At 37.8% G+C, this 24,587-nt stretch overlaps 1 protein-coding gene across 3 annotated transcripts in view; it reads left to right on the top strand.

The window, feature by feature from the left end:
- MAN2A1 (mannosidase alpha class 2A member 1) overlaps positions 1 to 24,587 on the top strand; it is a 172,199-nt gene that overhangs the window by 92,300 nt on the left and 55,312 nt on the right. The window lies entirely within an intron of this gene.

Below are 24,587 nucleotides of genomic sequence, written 5' to 3'. Positions count from 1 at the left end.
TTTGAACAAGAAGACAGCGATACTAAAGTATCACTAAAGTGATGGTAAAAAAAATCCTGCATTTCTTTCTTTTAGCCAGAATAAGAAGGGATTAACTGGAAAAGACAGTTTAAGTCTCAACTTTAAAGTCTTGTTGCAGGTTTAACAGCCGTCAGGTTGCCAGGTCATGAGAGAGTAATGATACTCCCATTGCAAAATGTTTTCTTTGTCTTAAAATAAGTAGTATTTTGATGTAGTTGAGGTTATATGGCTGTTCCTTAAATATTGTGCAATATATAAAGTCTGTAAATGTCTGTAAATTTCTTTGGCATTAGGTATAATCCCCCTTTTCTATTTTGGTGGGGGAAGAACTTTGTTTCTGCTGACTCTAAGAATGCCATATGCTTGCTGTTAAGTAATTTATGCCCCTCCCACACCTCATTAGTCTTCCTTTGGGTGTATGGCAGGGTGGGTGGGATGGAATTCTAATGGTTTACAAATCCTGTGGCTTTTCTTCTTCCTCTACTGTCCTTGCTTTAGCCAGGAGTAAGTGATAATTTAGCCCTACCTGTGCTGAAGGAAGAAAGGAGATCCAGGTGTATTAACTAAGAAGAAATTTATTTTTGAGCTTTAATATTGGGGAGTTTTAATTATAGATAAATGTAAATAGCATTTTTGAGACTTAGTAAAATTATCACTTTCTGATACTTCCTTTTGAATGGTTTGTATTTAAATAGTATTCTTCATCTATTAGTCCTTCATAGTTCTTTTCTACCAAATGTCAGTGCTTCTACTGTTTCCGTAGTTAGGTGAACTGGGGATACTTAAGACTGTCAAATTCTTATTTGTGTCTTTAGTATTTATTTTGTACTTGAAGACCTCATGAATAGAATTTCTTGTATTTCTGGTTTTAAAATCTATGTTTTACTTGTTAGCCACAAATAATCTGAGTGACTGATCTCTCAGTAAAATCAGTGAAGGACGGAGGAATGACAGTGGCCTTTGAAATGGAAGAATTTGATAGTTTCATTTAGCAGGTACTGAAAGTGAAATCATTGTCTGCACTTCTTAGTCTTGAAGTTGAAAGTTTCAGAAGTATGGTTGTGAGTCTTTCTCATGTTCTTCATGAGTCCTGTATAGTGATCTAAGGCTTAGCATTATTTGGATGATAAGAATAGTTCTTATTTGAGCAACAGAGTATTAATCTAAATAAACATGCATTCTCGAGTGAGAGAGACATCCTCCTTAGGAGGGTAAAAATTGGTTTTTGGGAAATTTGAAATAAAAGGATTTTTTAAACATATAAAGCATAAAAATAGTACTAATAGTACAATAACATATACTTTTAAGTGTGGTGTTAAAATGGTATGTGGGGGATGATTAGCAAAAAATGTCTAAAAGAGTCTTTAAGGAGTTATGTGAAAAGTATGAGAAACACTGATCTAAGCTCACATAATTTCAATAATACATGTCAATGAATTTGATCATGCTGTTTGGCAACATTATTTATAGCTGTAACCTAACATAATTTAGTTTGGGAGTCTTTATTTTTTTTTTTTAAGATTTTATTTATTTGCCAGAGAGAGAGAGAGTACACACAAGCAGGCAGAGAGGTAGGCAGAGGCAGAGAGAGAAGCAGGCTCCCTGCTGAGCAAGGAGGCTGATGTGGGACTCGATCCTAGGACCCTGGGACCATGACCTGAGCCAAAGGCAGAGGCTTAACAAACTAAACCACCCAGGCTTCCCAGTTTGGGAGTCTTTAAAAAGGAGTCCCTAATCTGCTCATGGGGATGTAGTACATGTCCATGAGCCTGATTTGAGTTACCCAAAGTTAGATAAGCTCTATGGTATATGCATTCATAGTCTTTATATGGAAAGCAGGTACAATTAGGGGTTCAAAGTTAGGACACCTTGAGCGAGTCATCAATTTTCTAGCTTAAAAGAATCCTTAAATGTACAGAAGTGTTTCTTTTTCTCTAAGGAAACCAATTTTAAAATACCATAATACAAAGATTTACAGGATTAGGGATACGGAGGACATAGGGGATGGAAAGTAAACGCCTGAGACAGCCAGAAATTTCAGTCCTCTTTCAGTGTTTGGTACTTCAGACAGAAGGGAAGCAAATATTGCCACAGCAAAAGCAGCCAAGTCATGTGTTTTGACAACGTGTGAAGGAACTTTTTTTTTTTTTAATGTGGAAAATTTTAAATGCCACCAAGTATACAACTAAAATTACATTGAGATAACTTCTATAAATGTGACAATTTAATTTTTCAAGTAGAAAAATCTTTTAGTTTGAGAGCAAATTATTCAAACCCATTACATATTTATCATTATGTGCTTTTAATGCTTAGCAAGGCATTTCTTGGTTAGGGATCTTCTATCTCTTTTGGCTAGGAAAAAGAAGGAGTTAACTTGAAATGAAACCATCAACCATGTGGAGACACAAAAGAAGTCATTGTTTTTTGGGCTTGGGTGACTTCAGAGTATCAACCAGATAGTAAAAGTACTCAATTCCAGAGAAGTTGCTATGTACTTGTTGAAGGGTTCTCCCTGGATGGCTGCCCAGCAGCTCTAATTTAATTTCCTCTTGTTTTCTCTGTGCATGCTTTCTTTTTGTATCCTAATCTTTATTAACAATATAATTCTCTTTCTGGTTGTCTAGGTTCTGAAACCCCAGAACCCACTTTGACTTCTATCTTTTCTTGTTCTTTTAAGTTTCATCAGCTGGAGAGTCTTTTGGATTTTCCTGTCTACCCATCTCTCGACATTCATAGTCTCCTGCCTTCCTATTACTTTCCCGTTTTAAACCTTTTTTTTTTTTTAATGTTTTACTTGAACTCCTGCAATGACTTCCTGTTCTTTTGTCTTCAGTTTCCCTCTGCTCCTAATTTATTGCTTGTAGTTGTCACAGAAATCTACCCACAGCACAACGTGAGAAAGTCGCTTGGGTGGAAGCGGCAAGCCTTCTAGGACCTAGATTCAGAAGTCCTAGAAAGTCTTTCCACTGTGTTCTTAGTCAGGCGAGTCACTAGGGTCAGCCAAGATTCAAGAGGAGAGAATTATTCTCTGTTACTTGATGTGAGGAGCACCTGCAGGAAGCGAAGAGAATGATAGCAGTCGTCTACCACAGTTCACCCACTACCATGTGCACAATATTCCAACTCCTTCCAAGATGCCAAAGTGTCATTCCCTTATGATACTGGCCCCAAATTTTCACCTAAATCAGGTCCAAAATGACTCAGTCACATAGCTGGGAATTGATGTTTTCTTATTTCTGTCAGTATAATACTTATTATAGGTTAATTCTGCTAGATTGTAAACTCCTTGACAGCAGGGGTCAAGGAGTTGAAAACTGCTAGGAGTTTAAAAACTGCTTTTACATATTTCTCCCACTGTGCCTGTGGAATTACAGTCAGCATAGTAAGAATAGAATAAAGATGTGTTGAAATATAATTAATTACTGTTTGAAGAGATTATTAAACCTCAGACACCAGATATGCAGAGACATTCTATGTGAAATTGTGGTATCCTGGTATATCTCCTCCCCAAATAGTTCTTTCATCTAGTGTTTGGAGTTTGCATGCCAGAGGGCTTCTGAATACACTGAATCCTGCTACAAGCAAAACTAAATTAAATAACAATTCAGAGCTTCGAATTGCTCAACATTTGGACAGCTGCTCATTGGAGATTTTAGAGTTTCATACTGTGATACCTGAAAAATTTTAGGTTCCATCTTAGCATCATTGCATTCTTACAGAATTACCTTTGTTGAGATTGCATTCTTGAGGGCTCTGTAGAATGAGTGGGTTCAAAAGATACTCCCAAATATCTAAGTGAGTTGACCTCATCAGGTCAGGTTTTTTTTTTTCTTTTTTAGATTTTATTTAAATTGAAGTTAGTTAGCATTATAGTGTATGATTAGTTTCAGAGATAGCATTTAGTGATTGATCAGTTGCATTAACACCCAGTGCTCATTACATTAAGTGCCCTCCTTAATGCCTGTCACCCAGTTACCCCATCCCCCCACTACCTCCTCTCCAGCAACTCTCAGTTTGTTCCCTGTAGGTAAGCATCTCTTGTGGTTTGCCTCCTCCTCTGTTTTTATCTTCTTTTTCCTTCCCTTCCCTTATGTTCATCTGTTTTGTTTTTTTAAATTCTAGCTATTAGTGAAATCATATGGTATTTGCCTTTCTCTGACTGACTTATTTCACTTACCATAATATAGTCTAGTTCCATCCACATTGTTGCAGATGACAAAATTCATTCTTTTTAATGGCTGAGTAATATTCCATGCCCTGTATATACCACATCTTCTTTATTCATTCATCAGTTGATGGACATTTGGGCTCTTTCCATGTTTTGGCTATTGTGGACATTGCTGTTCAGATCAGTTTTTACACACAAGACTTTCTGTTGTTGCTGACTTAAAGAGTATTTGCCTCATTCTATATTTTGTGTTTTTAATATTGTTATTGCAAACCATTCCTCTCACAATAAATATGTATTGGTGTAATGAAATTCAAGGCTTCAGATCGTTTTTTCATTGGTTACCATGTCATCAGTGTATTTTTATACCAAGTCACACTGTATCTAAGAAAGTATCTAATATCCCTACCAGTTGTTTAAGCTTATGTTTTAAGCGAAGTAACCAAATTCACAGTTGTACAGTTATTGTCTGGAAGTGGAATTTCTAGAAAAATAGAATTCTAACCACTCAGATTCTGGCAATGTTATTTATTATAATATAGACCTGGTAGAAATCAGTCATTTGGAGTTCAAGAACTGAGCTGCAATTTCGCTACTTGAACGAAAGTGGTTCTAATCTGAGCACCTAGAGTCTCCTGAGAGCTTTGAATGTCAAGATGCAGCTTGCTTTGTACCTGGGGGTCTTTCTTCGGGGAGATGGAGCAGTGTTAGCAGTGACAACTAGTGTAAGAACTGTACTTATTGCTCACAGATCGTAGCAACATGAGCTCAAATCTTGTTCGTGTACTAGAAAAGTAGTGCAGAAATGTCTTCACAGTAGTTAGCAGAAAAATCAATGTACAGAGTCACAAAGATTTGAGGGTTTCTGTCCTTGATAATGAAGGGCTGCATTTTAACACTATCCCAAGGGAATTTAAACTAAGACTACATGATTTGACTAGGATTTGACACTCTGGACCCTCTGCCGGTTCTGTTACTATGAGAGCAGCTGAAATGTCCTTTCCTTTTAAAGTTACTTTAGAACTTTTCTTTTAATGGGGGAATTGTTAACTGACAGTACTGGAGACTTTTTTTTTTTTTTTTAAGATTTTATTTATTTATTTGACAGGCAGAGATGACAAGTAGGCAGAGAAGCAGGCAGAGAGAGAGAGGGAAGCAGGCTCCCTGCTGAGCAGAGAGCCCGACACGGAGCTCGATCCCAGGACCCTGGGGTCATGACCTGAGCCGAAGCCAGAGGCTTTAACCCACTGAGCCACCCAGGAGCCCCAGTACTGGAGACTCGTAAAAATAAAACTGAGTTCTAGTCTAGTATAGGTCTAGTATAGGGTATTAATAGCATAGTCTATTTAAGAATTAATGCTCATTACTGGATTTGAAGGAGGAGTTCCTAAACTCTCCTCTGAGATGCTTTTCTGTTTAAGTATTTATTGCTTGTGAAAGGTATTTGTGTATTTTCATTTATGTTGCATCTGAATTACATTTTATTAATTTTGACTTTTCCGAGATAGACATTGACCAGTTCACCAATTATCCAGAAACACGTTTCAGCCTGTGTGTAATGTGGGATATTTTTAGAAAGGGTGTCCGATCCTCTACTCTTCTGAGTAGAAGATAGTATGTTACTTTAAGTAACCAAAAACTTCCTAGGGAGTTAGAGATACCATCAACATGATATATTAGTTAATTTTATATTAGAACTAGTTTAAGAGCCATCGTGTCTGGATTGCAACATCAGATAATCATATCTGGTGTTTGCCATTCTAAATCTGTCATTCGCAGTCTTGTACTTTGCCCGATTTTTTTTTCAGGGAAATATAAAGTTCTCTGGGGGACCAAATAGGAGAAAAGGCTCTACCTTTCCCACAACAGTCTCCCTACCCTTAACATTTCTATTTATTTTATGATATCAGAAATGACGAGTATTAATTCCTGAAATACTGTTTCAACCTTACATTGACTTAGATGAATAACACCTATTATGTGGAAAAACAAAAAAGTTGACACTTTGATTTTTTGTGATGGCAGACGAGGGACTCCGAGACTGACTCTCTCAATTTCCTATTAAAACTCATGAAAACAAAGAAGATGATGAACAGAGTAACACCAAACCTTGGTTTGACAGTCACCCTATTGCCACAATTTAAGATATCCACAAACTATAAAGTTGATCGACTGGACTGGAAAATACAATTACTCACTGGCCAGTAGTAAACAGTTAGAAATAAAAGCTACATTGCAGGTCTCTAGAAGGAGAGATGGAGATTGATTCCTTTTCCTTTTTATAATGTCTACCCCAAAGCTTTGATATTTGTGTACTCTACCAACTAGAACAGAGAATGAATATTTTAATACAGGGCTGTGGCTACTTTTTGAAGCTGTTAAGGAGATAAAGTAGCTCTTGTTTACATTCCCTCCTCCTAAGATTTCTGTTAACCAATCTCCATTTAATTGGCCAACAAGATCAGCTGATTGTCTCCATTCCCTTTCTATGCCCATGACAACCTGACCTTGTTCCTAATAGGCCACTAGCTAAGGAAATGGGCACAATTCCCTTTCTCTTGTCTTTCAGTTGAATCGTGTGATTATCATGAAACAATTGTTTATTCCCAGATCAGTTGTTCTTATTACAGGATTTGATTAATTTTTACTGAACTGATGAATTATACAAAAAGATTGTGTTTTTTAAGCGAAGTTGGGTGCTTTGGAAATTTTCAACAAATGTGAGTCACTGGTGAGATGCCTATAAAAAAAACTGGGAAGAAATCATAAAGCTGTAGAAGGAGTCTGTACTCGCATTGCTTAAGATTTTTTCAGGCGTTGAAGTTCTTGGTCTGCTTTAGGAAAACCTAACCCAGAAACCATACATGATTAATCACATGCGTGGTTATGCAGAAGATAGGACACAGGACTCCAGTTAGTGGTCCCATAGTTAACTGGGACCACTAGTCCCGGAAGCTTTGCTCTTTCATCAGTAGATTAGGAAATGTTATATATATAAGTATATACAAGACATATATGAAAATATGAATTATTAAGTCATATGTGTGTAACTTGTCCTACTTAAATTTTACTTTCAAGTCAACTTTATCTCTTTCAGTTAATAGGTCTATTGCCAGCCTTAATTACATTGATAAGAGGGCTTCCATTGTGTCTGTATTTTACAGCCAATTTGGAGACTGAAACTGACAGAAATAAAATAGGCAGAAACAAGTGGGGAGCTGATGGTAGAGCATTGATCTAGGGAGGTGTCTGTTCAAGGAAATTGCTACTGACAGTGGCACAGGCCAGAAGGATACCATGACAGTCTTTGCTGAAGAAAGAATCCCTCCATTTGTTCACCAGAGTTGGCATAAAACAATGGATATATAGGCATAGCCACCTTGGATGGTGGCCTTTGGGAACTTTTGCATTCAGGCTGTCTCTGTGCATGTGGACTTACATTCCTTATTATATATTTTATATGTTATATAATTTACTCACTCACTGTTCTCCATCACTGCATTTTCTTCCCCTGCTTTAGGCATTATTAACAAACTGGTTATTTAATTTATTTATTTCTTGCTGTCTGTCTCCCTTGTTAAAATATTAGCTCCATGATGACAGAGAACTACCTTGCTTTTGAATCCCCTGGCAAATACTTGCTTTTGAATCCCTCGCCAAATAACTTGTCAAATAAACTAACTCTAGGTAAGAGAGGGACTTTAATCCCAAAATAAAGACCAGGAGTACCTTTAGCGTATACAAGGTCTGGATGTGTGCTTCTATGAGGGTAAGTAAAGGGAAAGTTACCCCAGCAAACCTTTGCAAAGGCTCTACAAAATGACAGAAAATGGCAGTACAAGAAGTCTCAGAAGAACAATTTTACCTTTTAAAATGATTTATTGCAGAGACCAGGAAAACATTACCAAAAAGCCTCTTTGGAGTTCTCAAAAAGTTTGAGTCATGATCTCTAAGAAATCTGAAACGGAAAGCAAAGAGCCGAGATGAAAAAGTGGTGAGAAGATAACAGGGGAGCAACAAAAGGAAAGGTTATTGGCAGGGGCACAACAAGAGAGCATCTTCACGAGCGATACTGAAGAGTGAGGCTGCCATTGTGAAAGAGTGTCCAGTGACATGAAAGAAGAAGACCCGTGCGATGCTTTGCAAGAATGCAGAGAAAAGGAAGAGTGGAAACAATGGGTGAGAAGATGATAGGTATGGAGGACAAGATTTTAACAAAAGACAGAGATTTTCTTCACGAAAAAAAAATGGGGCAGAAGCAATGATCAAAGATAGACTTGATGAAAAGTTTTCTGAGCCGAGAAGGTCTGGCTTTGTAGATGAAAGTGTTAAGTTCTGGATAATAGAAATGAAAAGAAGGTCACTCCTGGTATGTCTTGGTAACTTAGTCCAATTAAAAGGAAAGGGACATATTGTAGAAGTACCCAAGCAGAAAGACAGATACTGTGTAATATGGAACAAAAGCTAAACGGACTTAGGTTTCTTCTCTGTAACAAGTAGACTATAGAGTTTTTAAATCATTTTATACTCATAGTTATCTTTTATATATGAAAGCAACAACAAAAAAAGACATTTTCAAATATTAAAACACTTATAAAATATGCTACGGGTACTCTACTTTTTAAAAATTTTCTAGATAAAATCAACTCAGGTGACTAATACTTGAACCAAAAGTAAGAAGGCATTGAAAATAATAAGACATCGTGAAATGCAAATCATGACTGGAAATTTGGTTACCAGAACCAAAGCTAGATACGTCCTGTAGAAAAAGCTACAGGACTATAGCTCTGTAGCTTCAGATTATGTTAACGTCTGAAATAGGTGGAGAGTCAAGAGCATATAAGAGATCTTAAATAAGTAATTGTTTGGCCTCAGGAAGATTTAAAAGATAAAAGCTCCTGGTGAGAGTGATATTTCCTACTCCATTTCCTTCATGTATTGTCAGTGTACTGTTGACTCACCACATACATATCTCTTCTGAGAAAAGTTTGCCAAGGTTTGCCCACAGGCCAGATGGATAGCTCCATCAGGATGGTCCGCTTGTACCTCCTTCTCAATGTGTATAAAACTGAACTCCTGGGGCACCTGGGTGGCTCAGTGTGTTTTGTGTCTGCCTTTGGCTCAGTTCATGATCCTGGGGTCCTGGGATCAAGCCCCTCATCGGGCTCCCTGCTCAGCAGGGAACCCACTTCTCCCACTCCAGTTCCCCCTGCTTGTGTTCACGCAGGCACTCGCTCGTGCTCTCTGTCAAATAAATAACATCTTTTTTAAAAATTTAAAATTAAAAATAAAACTGGACTCCTACTCTCTACTCAAATATTCTGTGGTCCTGAGCTCCTTAATAAAATTTCAGCATCGTCATCCAGTTACCTGGGCCTCAGTTTTAGTGTTTCTCATCAGTGTCCCCTTTCAATCACAAAGGTGTACTCATCTGGATCATAAACTGCAGATAACTTGATCATCTTTGTCTCTTTTCTTTCACTTTTACCTTGTAGCCAAACAAATACTAGGTCTTTATATTCTGCTTTCTAAATGTATCACACTTCTCCTTAGCTTCAGTACCATTGCCCTACTTGAAGTTGCTACTGTCTCTCCCCTGGGTGATGTGATGGTGACAGGGGTCCCTCCCTCATCCATTTGTTGGAGGAATTAAATAAGTTTACGTATATGAATTTAATAGTATAGAGTCTGGTACTTAGTAGGCATTTAACAGATACTAGCAATGATGGGACAACTCAAAACTCTTCTTTTCTCCATTGTCCTGAGGATAAATTCACAGACTCTTTAACTTGAATTATGTGTCTGCATTTTGGTTTCTCTAGCATCATCTTTCACATCCTCCTAGCCTGCACTGTGTGCTTTAGCCCTTTAACTATCAATTCTCTTAACATACCATGTTCTCTTAGTTCTAGACCTTTGCGGCCTGGAGACAAAACAAATCCCCCTCCCACCACATCCCAAATCATATACAACACACACACACACACACACACACACACACACACACACAATTTGCCTGATTGATTCCTGGTTATCTTTTAGGATTCAGCTGAAATGCTGCATTATCTGAAAAATTTTTCCAGTATCCTTGAGTCAGGCTAGGTGTCACTCTTGTATGTTCTCATGGGACTGTGCATTTAACCACTGTTGTCCCATGTAGCACATATATAACATTCCTCTGAAGAAGCTTGTGACGAACCCCATGAAGGCACAGGCTGGGTCTTATTCATCATTCTTACATGACACCTAACAGTCTGTCTAGAAAGTAACCTAGTAATAAGTGTTCAAATTAGGCATTGCACTGGAAGAAATTTATCCTACAGAAGTAGTGCTGTGTAGAGCTGAAGAGAACTGTGGGCAAAATCTGTCTCTCAGCTTTATCATCTGAACAAATTCTTGAAAAGACTTAAATATTCCACAGTAACCATCAAGGAATTGGTCAAATATACCGTGTTCATAAAATTTTTAAATTTTTTTTTTTTTTTTTTTTTTTAAGATTTTATTTATTTATTTGACAGAGAGAGAGATCACAAGTAGGCGGAGAGGCAGGCAGAGAGAGTGAGAGGGAAGCAGGCTCCCTGCCGAGCAGAGAGCCCGACGCGGGACTCGATCCCAGGACCCTGAGACCATGACCCGAGCCGAAGGCAGCGGCTCAAATTTTTATAAAGTTTAAAAAGATGCCCACATTAGCGTGTATTTTGTAATAAGGAGCATAGGATTGGTAAATTCTGAGGTTTTAGCTCAAGTTGTTTTTTTTTTTTTAATTTTTTTTTATTTATTTATTTGACAGATAGAGATCACAAGTAGGGAGAGAGGCAGGCGTAGAGAGAGAGAGAGAGAGGAGGAGGAAGCAGGCCCCCTGCCAAGCAGAGAGCCCGATGCGGGGCTCGATCCCAGGATCCTGGGATCATGACCTGAGCGAAAGGCAGAGGCTTAACCCACTGAGCCACCCAGGCGCCCCTTAGCTCAAGTTTTTATACAATCTGCCTTTCACATTCCACAGAGAAAATAAAGACTCGCCTGCGTTAAGGAAGTTATAAAATGGTTAAGTGAAATAAGGAAGAAGTACTTGGTATACAGGAGCTGTCTGCTGATTGATCATTAAAAATTGTGGTAGAGAAGGTGACAGTTATGAGAAGTTACGTGTAGTAATTGAGAGGCAGTTAGGGACAGATTTAAAACTAAACGCTCTGAGGAAAAAGTACGTTTGTAGTGATCGATCTTTATGGGAAAATTTTTGCTTTAGGAGAATCATCTTACATTCACTGTTTCCTTCTTTTAAGATCAATAGGAGTTTTGGGTACTTCAGTATAATTTGTTGTGGGTATAGTGTTTCATTTCAGATTACATTCAGTTGCATAGAACAAAAAACATGCTACATTAGCTTCCCAAGAAAGCAAGTTATTTTTCTTAGGTACAAGTTTCAAAGTAGTAGGTAGTCCAGGACTTGTGATTTGTTCCATGAGGTCGTGAAAGGACCAGGCCCCTTTTAGCTCTCAGCTGGGCATTAGCCTGTGGTAGTTCTCATGGTCTCAAGATTGTGCCTGATTCTCTAGACATTGCATTGTGTTCCAGCCAGGGAGGGGTAGGAGGAGCAAATGATGAAAGTCATGCCACTTGAGTCTCTGACTTTTATTAGAAGCTCCACTTGCTGAATTCTAATTACATTTCATTGGCCGGAACTGTGTCACGTGGCCACCTCAAGCATGGAGAATCAAGGGCTTTTAAGCTAGGATTATTGTCTTCCCGAGTTTCTGTCAGGAAAGGAGAATATGAGAATGGCTATTGAGTAGGCAACTAGCATTATCTGCTCACTGGGTACATTACCTAGATGACTCAGGCCAGCTAACATATTTTCTGATCATTGACGACTCTTCCCTGCCCTCTTCCGCTCAGACTAGAGTTGTATTCTGTGAACTATAGAAACAGGTCTGCACTGAATAAATCAGTCCTGGCTGCTAGAAGCTTCTGAAAATTTTGTTCTCAAGACTCTCCTACCAGTTCGGTAGAAAAATCGTATCTAACACGATTATTAAAAAACCGCTTTTCCATTTATTCCAAAACCAAAACATAATTAGATATTGCAAAGTAAGAATTGGGAGAGAGATAAAGTAGAAGCATATATGTCCTGTTGGGATTTGGGGTATACACATATTAAGAAAATATAATATTCTTGAATGTTTACTGTTTCTTGGTGGCCTATTTAGGATCATGTTAAAAGATACTTATTCCTTGGTTCAGATAGTCAACCATTCAATGACAGATTTATTTTGTAGTCCCGCCTTTGTAGCACTGTCCTGGGATATAGTCATGTTTTCCTTCCCCTTTGATTTCTTGTTTTTTGTTTTTTTTCTTTCTTTCTTTCTTTCTTACTCAGCACCTACATAGATAGGGTGTCTTCTAAAAGTAGTCTATGACTTCGACTGCTTATATTGCTCACCTTTAAATAAAATCCTCAATCCTTTACCTGAAATCTTTTGTGAATTCAGAATTTTTAATTTTTAAGAATATAATATACATATATGGCATATTACGTAAATACTTCAGTCTGGGACAGGACTCATTAAATAATTTAAAATTTCTGGATATTAAGAACAAGTGGAATAAATGATTATATGTGGTTTCGTGTCAGTTCAGTTTAGGTTTTGCCACCAAATGAGTTTTGAAAAAACATGATTTTCAGAGTTCTTCAGATTTTGCAGATAGAGATTGTAAATCTATATAATAAAGGTTTGGAAGAATTACGAGATGATTAGTTTAAGGTAATTAGTAGCTAATTCCCTAATAAAGAGACAGTATGGGAGAAAGCACCATAACTCTTCTGATTGGCATTGGATTGCTATTAGCATCATGCTTAAGTACCTCAAATTTTCTTTGTCCTGATTCCCATCCCTTCCAAAAATTGAAAAATGTCTGTCTTTCAAGAAATTTTTGCAAGTCGAGCGGTGCTGACTCTTCACCCCTTGCACCATGTTCAAGAAGCACAGAGGTATTTAAGTGCTAACTTTTCTTCTTCATAAGAGTCCTTTCCTTGACTCTGCTTGTCTACTAGCACTCTAACTTCTTGAGTGTACAATATGCTTCCTCATTATCAGAATTAAAAAAGGAATTCTTATTCCTTTCTTGCACCTCCTGAAGTAATACTTTTTACAACTTTGCATTAGGCATCTTTAAATAATATAACTGTATATTAATTCCTTATACATTTTTACCATCATTTAGAGATTTGAAGAAACTGTTTATCAGTAGGCTACCATCATTCTCACAATTGATTTCTAAAAGATTTACAATGTAGATGGAGTTTGTCTCCTTAGTGCTTCCGGAGCATGGTATCTTAAATCATTCTTTTCATCAATTTTATGTGAACTTGAAAAGAATTTTCCTTCCCAGGCCCTTATAATTAGTCTGCTGTGATTTTGTTCCTAGGTTCAAAACTATTTTAGATTTTATTAGCTTTAGATTTTATCTGTGGAAGTGGCTGAACAGACTGCATTGAAAATGATAGTTTTAAGTTTTATTTCTTCAAAAGCAATGGCAAAGTAGTTATGCGTTCAGTGAACACCTGCTAAATTGCCTGGTTAGTCTGTGTTTTAATTGCCTTTCTATTGTTTATACTTTAAATCAAACTTTCTTAACTAGCTGTGTGGTTCTAGTTTATTGTCAGATTATTACACATTGAATTAAGTTGTAGTTGTGTGGTTTGTCTAATGAAATTAAAGCGATTTTGTTTGTCGCTTCCAACCTCTTGCAGTTCCCTCCCCAAGGATCATAATCGGGGGAGTGCAGAAGATGGACAGGAAAAATACGTGCCCTCTATCTGTTGGATCGAGATTTTTTTTTTGTTGCCTTACAATGTGAAGGCAGAGTTAGCATGGGGACTACCAACTGTAATCTGGGAAGGATTATAGTAATTTCCACTTAAACTATTTGGAAATGCATAACTCTGTCAAACCTAAGAAAAACTTCAGAACGGAGATAAGATAGTGTCAAAGAAAAGCTGACATTTGTTTTGGTGTATCTGCCAGATGTTACAAATCTTGAATGATTCTCTTCTCTTACTGCTGTAGTGCCACAGGTTCTCCCCCATTTGTTGGGAGTTATGTAATGCACTACGAAAGAGAGGAAGTAAATATCTGCAATACCAGTAGTTTTTTAAAGTGTTGGGGTAGTGGGGGAAGTGATGATTAAATGAGAGTCCTTCGTTGTTTTTTTTTTTTTTCTGGTTTCTTGCACACTCAGTCCTCTGTTCTCTCTCTTCTTTCCTCCCCGTGTCCATCATGTCTTCTGAAATTGCTGAGATAGAGCTGATTAATAACTCAAAGCAGTTCACAGCTTAGACTGAAGTGATATGGCATATTTCAAAGTCTTCTATTCTTCTGAACCAGATTTTTTTTCCTTCTAAATGCAGATTAATAAAGCGTGCACTACAAGAGGAACAAGGAAAAGGATTTTAGTGAAGGTATCCTGATCCTGAAAAAGTCAGGAAGGGCTTCAAGCCCATCTTGGACTTCAGAACACTTCACAACTTTGTGGTAAAAGAAAAATTTTAAATAGAGCCTTTGGACTTATTTATTTCATCCTTATTTGGAGAGCAGCATTATTATTTTATTTTATTTTATTTTAGGCAAATATTGTATGTGAAATTAGGCTACTTTTCAAAGTAAAGCATACCTAAGTTTTAGGTTTTTTTTGTAGGTACTGAATATATATTCAAAGTATTATAGGTAGTTGGATGGCTTGTGTGTTTTTCTTCGAAACGTGTTCTTTATTCCTTGTGACATTGTGTTTGCCTTCACTGTGAGTGATGTTTTCTCTAGTGTTTTGTATCTTCTTTAATCGGTTCATTGGATTGTAGAGGAGAATGTCTTTCCCAGGACCAATATTGTGTCTAAAAGTGTTTTGAAAATAGAAAGTGGTTTGTGTTTTGTTGTTTCCATATTTTTACCTCTTATATAACGGCTCACTTGCATGGAGAGATATAGCACCCATAAAAAATTGTTGTTGTTGTTGTTTTCTTTTCACCTGAAAAAACCTCACACAGGATAGATTTCTGTTGTTGACAAAGATATACAAAGTGAATACAAACGTATTTGCCATGTCTGTCTTTAGTAACAAAACAACTTTCTTTTACTGCATTAACTTTTAAGGTCTTTTTATTCACGAAAATCAGCCTGTTTATGTACTACGTGTTCCTCCAAAGTTACAGCATTATAGTTATTGGAGAAATGAAATGTTCTCCCGGTAGATGAAAATTACATTTTGATTGAACATCATTTCTTATGCAGTCACCCATAAATATAATGCCTTCTGCTGTCTTTTTAGAAAATGGCTGCAGATGTGATTTCTGAATTGACAAGAAAATAGAACATCTTAATGTTTTAGGTAAAACAGATGGTATTTTTGTTTTAGACAAAACTCCCTCATAGTGAAAGCAACTTAATTGGTGACAAGACTCTTAGGGTCAGCCAACTTATATACAGCTTTTGTATCTGTTTCTTATTATTGCTTTAGTACCAAAGGTCTTAGAATAGTTGGAAAGGAGTGTTTATCCTCGTTACGGCTATTTTCTCTTAGGCCCTGGAAATAGATGTAATATTTTTTAGGCCTGTTTTATTTACAAAAGTTGTGAAATTGCATGTTGTTTCTACTTTGGTTCTATTTTGGCTTTTATAAGTGCTTTCCCCATTCCTGAAATATGTAGCTGTACTTTTCAACAGTTAACACCTTATAATAGTATTGAATTGCAGCTATAAAGAGTATTTGCAGCAATAAATTCTGATAATGTTTATATACTAACTCTTTCGTTTCCATACCATTGAGCTTTGGCCAGATTTCAGGGTTGGGTGCCTAAAAAGAGCACAGTATGGTGAAAGGAGCTCTGGGCTGAGAGTCAGGGGCTCAGTCTAGTCCCACCTCTGGCACTAACTAGAACCACTTTTTGGAAACCTAATTTCATTTACTGCATGTGCTGGGAGAGAGGGGCCTGAAGTACATGATTCCTAGAGTTCCATCTAGCTACCATTGGTTTTCTTGTCTGTTAAAACATAAATCGCTATAGGGGCGCCTGGGTGGCTCAGTGGATTAAGCCGCTGCCTTCGGCTCAGGTCATGATCTCAGGGTCCTGGGATCGAGCCCCGCATCAGGCTCTCTGCTCCGCAGGGAGCCTGCTTCCTCCTCTCTCTCTGCCTGCCTCTCTGCCTACTTGTGATCTCTCTCTCTGTCAAATAAATAAATAAAAATCTTTAAAAAAAAAAAACATAAATCGCTATAAAGCATACATTTGGATAAACGCTAGGGAAGTTTTCGTGTAGAAAACTCAACTGTGGAAATTAAGCAAGCTTGTCCAATAACTGGGACATAGGAAACTATTTTCCAAAATATCACCACGATTGCAAAATGGAGACTTATTACAGTAATTCCCTTCCTATCACCTCTTAGAAAACGTTAGAACTTACTGGAAGAATAGCTTGTGTTATCATTATAGCAGCTCAGGAAGGTAGCCCCAATTTCATCTCAAAGAAACCCCTTTAAACCGCAGTGTAGCCGTTGGAGGTGATTAGAAGGTTTGCGAGTGAAGACTCTTTACTCAGGTGGGTCCAGAGCCCTCTGATGAAGCCCCAGACCGAGAACCTTGGGGACGTGGGGACTCTGATGGGACTCTGAGTGCTGCAGATGGTGCGTCTTCTAGCACATACACTTTGAATGTCTCCCCGAGCAAGGTGCCTTGAAGCCTGACCGCTTTAATGTAAATCCTGGCTCTACACTTAAGTGACTCTGCGTCCTTGAGCAGGATATGGAACCACTCTGCACATCTGTAAAATAGGCATGATTCTGGGACATCATAAGTTAGTTAGGAAACTGAATGGAGTTAATCCAAGTGAAGTACATATTGAATGCTAGACAGTGTTCTAAAGGCACGTTAAGTGCAGCTGTTGGTGTAATTGGTATTATTGTTAGTGTTTTTACCATTATATCTGAAAATCTCCCTACCACCTGCCAAGTCAAATTTACTGTATTAAAAATAGCAAAATTATTTCTTTATGTAAATTGCTATTTGTGAATTACTGCTTTGTCTCTTAGTATTATAAACAAGCATAATTCTCTACTCAGAGTAATATTTTCTAACAGACAGCATTCCAAAATGTTCACTTAACAATCACGTACTTTTCATCTAAACGAAGATCTTTGATTAGAAATACTTTGTGGATTCCTTGGATTTGAGGTAGAAGATATTCTCAGAAATTAAATCGTTAGTTGACAACAGCAATTTGGGGCCCCGCTATCATGTTGTTTCATGAAGGCAGCTTCTCATTTGGATTCAAGCTCAGATGCAGTACACTTGTACACTTTGCTTCTGAATCTTGTCCTTGGACAAATCACTGTTGATAGAATAGTAGATTTATAATATTTTTGTCCCATGAATTTTAAGTACGTTATTTCTCCTAAATGTAGGGGAAAATGGTAAAATACTGTGTTAGGAAGATCAGGTAACATTTATGCCCTCCTGTATTCAAATATAGTCCTAATTTTTATCGCAGAGGAAAAGAGTGTTCTGTTCCTTAGTGTTCATTTTTTTTTTTGCCTCTTCGATGAGACCATATTTGCTATTTAATCAACTGGAGGCTTCCAAAAAGCATCATTTTTTATTTTTCCCCTTACAAATATAAATCCCATTATCTGGTAATTGCAGAGAAGCAAGACTGATACTGTATAGTTTCCAGAGAAATTTTTATAGGGAAACAGTTAAATATTTGCCTGTTGAAGAAGGCCTCTATTTTTGTAAAAATAGAAAGGTTTTTAAACCGGGAGGCCTTGGAACTTCTACGAAAAATCTTGTGCATGTGTGCCTTTCTCCAGTGAACGCAGTCTGTGTGAGATAATCAAAGTTAGAAAATAAACAGAATTTTAAAAGTCTAGGAATAACCGCCTTAGTTGCTGTAAGGGCCTATCAGTCATTTGCTTTTCACAAAGTACAGGTTCAGGGTTTTCCTTGTTTTCTTCGTAGTGTTTGCTGTGAGCCCCTGCACTGAGACACTGGGTTTGGGGCACATCAGACCTGGCCATCAGTAGATGAGGAAGTGGGAAGGCACCCTCCCTGGAAGAGAGGGTCAGAGAGCTGGATACACTTCCTTTCAGTCTTTGCTTGGGCCCAGTTCCAAGGACCCCAAGTTTTTCCTTATTGATTTTTGCCCATCCCCACTCTGCCCTCCTTTCCAGCCCTCAAGATTTTCTTTTATGCATGTGATGGTAAAAAGTCTCAGTCTTTGTGATATGAAACCACAGCTTAGCCCTCATTTTCAAGAGGAATAGTATGACCTGATGTGTTAGTTTCCTCTTACTGGTTTAAGAAATTACCACAAACTTAGTCTCTTAAAAAAACATGCATTTATTGTTTTTACAGTGTTGAAGATCAGAAGCCCGAAGTCCGTTTCACAGGCCTAACCAGGTGTTGGCAGCACTGGTTCCTTCTGGAGGCTCTGAAGGGAGAGTCTGTTTCTTTGCCTTCTTCATCTTCTAGAGGCCACCTGCATTCCTTGGCCTGTGGTCTCTTCCCTGTATATTCCAACCTCGTGGTTCTGTTGTCACATGGCCTTCTTCTCAGTTGGACCTCCCTATATCTCTTTTATAAAGACTCTTGTGATTATATTGGGCTCTGCTGGACAATCCAGGAAATCTCACCATCCCAAGATCTTTAATTTAATAGTATCTGCAAAGTCTTTTGCCATGTAAGTTACTCATAGGTTCTGGGGATTAGGATGTGGACATCTTGTGGTGGGATGGGGGTGGGGGGATTGTGGTAGATTTTTCTGTCTGCCATACCTGGAAACCTAATTTTTGTATCCAGTGGATAAGTAGATTCTGAGTTTAGAATAATTAAGAAGCATCAAGATAAAGCTGTTTAGATGTTCCTCAAGCACCTCAAATTCAAGAAGTCTAAACCTGAATTTATCACCATCTTGAAACTTCCTCCCACTACCCATCCTTAGGTGTTTGATCCTGGTTAATGGCACTACTACCATGTCTGTCCCCCTCTAACTTGAAACCAGGAGTTGCAGAAGATTTATTTTTCTCTGGTTTTGCTCAGCCTTTTCCAAGGAATCCAAAAAATCCTGCCTCAGATACCTTCCTCTTTTTGTGTTTCTACCACTCCTGTAACTTAGGTCTTCACCTTTCCTGCCTGGGCTATTATAGCTAGCTATTTGCCTGGTCTTCCGCTTTTAATCCTAACTCCTTAAATTCTTCCTCTACCTAGCAACTAGAAATATCTGTTGAAACTGAATATGACCATGTTAAACTTTCTAGTCACTCCGTATAACTTAGATAATAGGGTCTATTTTCCTTGTAATGATTTAAAGACACCCATTCCTCACTGTGACTTGAGATTTAACTCCCTTCCTAGCTCGTATATTGGCATTTTAGAGATTCACTTTACTGTGTAGATTTTAGTGGTATTGGCTGGTTTGTATGTCCTGAAAATAACACCCTTTTTCTTGTATCTGTGGTTTATTCTCATAGTCACACTACGTAGACTGTATTTCCCTGCTCTGCTTTACCTGGCTATCTCTCCCCTGCCCACTTTTAAAAAGTTGCTTATTTTCATTGTTGTCATATTTTTCTGGTTACTTTAAAAATACGTACTTTTTAATGGAGTAGGGTTTTACATCCAGAATTATTAAAGAGTAGTTGCAGAATATTCACTCTTAATACCAGAATCTGTAGAGGAAGTACCCTGTTAATTGTTTAACTTCTCTTCTGCTCAGTGTACTCTGTTGTTAAATATATCTGCAGAATTCTTTATTTCAACTATTTCTCCTTTGAGAATTCATTCTGTTTAATTTTAATGTATTCAGTTTCTGTGTTCACCCTTTCACCCACTTTATTCATATTTTCTTCTTTCCTTAGAAATATGAATCATTATTTTAAAGTCTTACCAGTTAAACTCTAGTATCTGGATCATGTGGAGTTCTAATCCTTAACGTATTTTTCTCCTTGGTATTTAATCATGTGGCTCTGTCTTTTGGGATGTCTCAAAATTTCATATTAAGTGGTAGACATTGTGTATGAAATTCATCTAGTCTCCAGAAAATATCTTCTTCTGGAAAGCAGCCTTCCTCCACTTAGCTAAACTGAAGCTAATTCATGTCTTATTCATCTAGCTCTCCAAGTTTTCAGCTAATAGTCTTGCATATTCTGTGGGCCCTACTCCCTGGTAGGTTCTGAAATGTCATGAGGGGCACCTGTGTGGCTCAGTGGGTTGAGTGTCTGGCTCTTGGTTTTGGCTCAGGTTATGCTCTCAGGGATGGAGCCCCATGTTGGCCTTTGCGCTCAGAGGGGTGTCTGCTTGAAATTCTCTCTCCCTCTCCTTCTGCCAATTCCTGCCCCCACCACTCTGTCTGTCTCTCTCTCTAAAATAAATAAACCAATCTTTAAATAAAATAAAATGTCATGAGATGTCTCTGGTCTGCTTTTCATCAGCTTTCTGTTTAGGGTTTAAACTTCCCTTTCTTTGCAGCAGCCTAGTGTTTGACATGTGTACTGATGAGAAAGCTACATGTATACTTGAAGCTTCCTAGGTCCTCACCAATTGCTTTTCAGCCTTTTGCTCCCATAAGACCCTCCTCTGGGCTTTGCATGAAACTCAGCTGTTCTTGTTCTGAGAATTGGCATGCCCCAGAGTAAAACTGGCTAGAGAAGAAAGCTCAGCTCACTTCTCTGAAGTTCTTTTTTGTTTTGTTTTGCTTTAAGATTTTATCTATTTATTTGTCACAGAGAGAGAGTACAGGCAGGCAGAGCAGCAGGCAGAGGCAGAGGGAGAAGCAGGCTCCCTGGGGAGCAAGGAGCCCAATGTGGGACTCGATCCCAGGACGCTGGGATCATGACCTGAGCCGAAGGCAGCCGCTTAACCGACTGAGCCCCCCAGGCATCCCATTCCCTGAAGTTCTTTACACCCCTCAGCAGTTTTCTCTGTTGCCTTCCGATGATTGCTGCGTTTATCCGAGTTTCCTCATTGGCGAGTAGAGGTGAGAGCTCCTGCCTGTCAGCATCTCCATCTCTCTCAGATCTGTGTCTGCTAGAAGCTGAAGCAGCATTTCTTTTTCAACTTCAGTTTGGTAGTTGAAAAACGTTCACTTTGTCTACTTGGGTGTTTATGTTTCTATTGATTTGTAAGAGCACTTTACAAATTTCCCAAATTTTATTTTATTTATTTATTCTTGAACCTTACTTTTAAGATAGAAAATGTATGAGCTTTTGTTATCAATTCTGCTAAGCTTTCACTTTGTTATTTTTTTACTGTTTTCGGTTAGGGAGACCCTTTGTGCCACAGAGGATATATTTATTTTTTCTACTAATCTTGTATCATTTTTTATGCTTCTACATTTTTTTAATCTAGACTCAGTGTTGGCATATTGTCTTAAAGTGTCTGTTTAACCATTTGTCTTGCCCATCTATTATTATAGCGATAGGATTGTTTTGCTCTTTCTCCCAACAAAAGGATTTCAGTGCGATTTTGATGAGCATTGCGTAAGATTCATGAATTAATTTTGGAATAGTTGGAGTTTTTTTGCAGTCTTTTTTATTTTTCTCTCCTAGGAAAGTATGTCTCTTCGTTTATTCATTTTTATGTCTCCCAATAAAATATTATCATCTTCCGTATATATAATCATTTTGTGTAAGATTAATTTCCTATTTTTGAATACTGTTCTGATTCTTAATCATCCTGCCACCTTTTTGTGTGTGTCAGGTTGCTCTGTGTGTACCTTTGTCTTGTTACCTACCCTATTATATTGAACTTAACAGTTTCTGTCTCTGTCTCCTCCTAGATTATAGGTACTTCCACAACAGGAACTATGTAATCACATTCATAAGTTTATAACTACACATACCAGGAGGTATCCTTCTCTCTGTCCTTTTTTTCTTTTAAAATTATTCATACACCATGTGGTTACTTTGTACATATGTGTATCGTATGCCTCTGTGCATTGATCTCCCCCCTTCCATGTTACCCTAACTCTTGTTTCAAGGAATCTTTGTTATTACATACGTAGTTTGGTTAATTTCTCTCATTTAGATTTTTATATACCTTACACAGAAAAGCATTTAAGGTAGTTCAGTGACCTGGGTTAATTAAAACATTCACTCCACTGCCCAGTGTGATTCATGTACCAGAATCCCTGGTCAGAACGCCAGGAGGATTTTGAAAGGAAAAGGAGAGATTTAATTGCTATTGAGATTCTACTTTGTGTCAGGTCTGAGCTATGTGATTTTCCAAGCATTTTATCATTTAACCCCAATAAGAGTCTTGTCTTCTGATTTTATAGATGAGGATATTAAGACTTAGAGAAATGAAATACCTTGCCGAAAGCCTCTTCAATTCTAAGGCCCATGGTGGGGTTTTCAGCTTGAAGGCGTTTGATTCCAGAACCCAGGAATCACAGAACTCTGTGATTTTTGAGACCTGCCATATCTCAAAATGGCTTTTTGTTTTTAGTATCTTGATTCTTACATGGTAAGCATTGTGTTTTAAACCGAGAGAACTAGGTGGACTATATCAGAAAGACTTCAAGTCTAGAAACTGAAATTTTTATAAACATATAAATCTATATATTTCCACATTCAGAAAATTCTTTAAGTTTGCTACTTTTCTTGCAGATTATGCTCCACTAATGAGATTACTCAGGGGAGATGAATACATTCATATCTGAAATGAATTTTTTACGATGCTGTCACTGATTAAGAATCAGACATACTGAGATCTAGTCTGCTTTATTCTTAACTTTATCTGTGATCTTGGATCTGTCATTTCTCCTGTCTTTAAAAAGGGGTTAATTGTATAGCTTGTTGATATTAAAGGAATTTTTTTTGTGGAACTAAAATAACTGAAATGAAAATGATCTGCTAAAATTATAAAGCCCCATACTAGTAGGCATTATTTATAAATGAAACATTCTCTTAGTGGGATTTTTCTGCATTACTCATTTATCAACTATTTATTGAATGTTGTTCTGTGTCAGGTACTATACTAAGCACATGAAGTTACAATGATTTTTCATATAACCTAGTGTTTGCTTACTTGATATTAAACTGCACTTAAAGGAGATTTGCAGATACTTCTCATTTTTATCCCCCTTGCACAGTCATAAATACATGTAATGCTTTTTAAATGTTTTCCTTGAATGTTGCTTTGCTTACCTCATATCGTGAGGTCATAAGATGAGCTCCTTAGTGTATATTGCAAGATTTTTTGCTCCACCGTTCCAGTTTATAAATTTTCTTTTACAAATACAATATATTGAAATGCAAATAGCTTTCTGTGCATCCTGAACTTCCCAAAGAAAGAGGCTCCATGGGGATCTTTGGCATCAGTGAAGAGAGAAAATTCTTCACATGTGAATTTGGAACTAAGGAAATCTCCACAGGAAACCCCAGTTGTCAAAAAGGTGCTTATAAGCTTGACCTGTGAGTAAAATGGTTAAGAAGATGGCTAAGGGAGTAAAGTCAGGTTCAGAGCCTTGTTGGGCCACTTTTTGCTGGGAGTCTTGCCTGCATACCTAACCTCAGTTTCCTACCTGTCCAGCATTATAAGTTGCCTCTACAGGCCCGAGGGCTGGGCCACGCAGACAGGAAGCATGCTAAGTGGTAACTCCAAGGTCACTCTGAACACGAAGCATACTCCTGCTCTGCCCTTCATTCAGTCCTAGAAGGAAGTCCACTTGCTCATAGACTCTCGTTCATAGTCAGCACCGATTAGATTTGCCTTAAAGACAGAGTGCCACAGTTGTCTTTTTTAACATGACATGAATCATTTCTACAAAAGGGGTGAAGGAATTCTAAATATACTCGTCCTCGATAGAGTCTTCAAGGACAGAACCACATTTACAATGGAATTCTAGTTCTTCCATAAAATGACTCCCAATTTGATATGAATATGTAGATGTCCTTTCATTTTTCTCTCAAAGTAGATCGTAGTCTGTCATCTAATTTGATGGACAGGTCACATATGAATGCTTTGCCTCTGTGAGGTGAGGGTTGTTCCTTGTACACAGAGAATTGAGATCATTGCTATAAGCCCCAAGTTAAGGGGGCCTACTCTCATGATGAGAACGAGGAGTCTGGATATGACCTGGTGATAGATGACCCAGAGGAAGCTAATGTGAAGGTGGGGAAAATCAAGGGGGCAAAGTCCAGAGCTTCCTATATAGTTACTTACAGGATGAAATAGAAATCAACTATCCCCACTTTTAGGTTATAACTATTGCTCTCTTCTTCTTTAGTGTGAACCAGATATTATTAATTTCTAATAACTGGGTTTGATATTTAGGATATTGAAACCCACTGATTTCATTCACAGCAGATGGGTTTAAATGGACTCCTATTTCAGGATGTTGGCAGAATAACA

Source organism: Meles meles, chromosome 3 (genome assembly GCF_922984935.1).
Source record: "Meles meles chromosome 3, mMelMel3.1 paternal haplotype, whole genome shotgun sequence".
Classification (NCBI taxonomy): domain Eukaryota; kingdom Metazoa; phylum Chordata; class Mammalia; order Carnivora; family Mustelidae; genus Meles; species Meles meles.
Note: the sequence above shows the minus strand (reverse complement) of the source record. Positions and strands in the feature narration are given on the sequence as shown.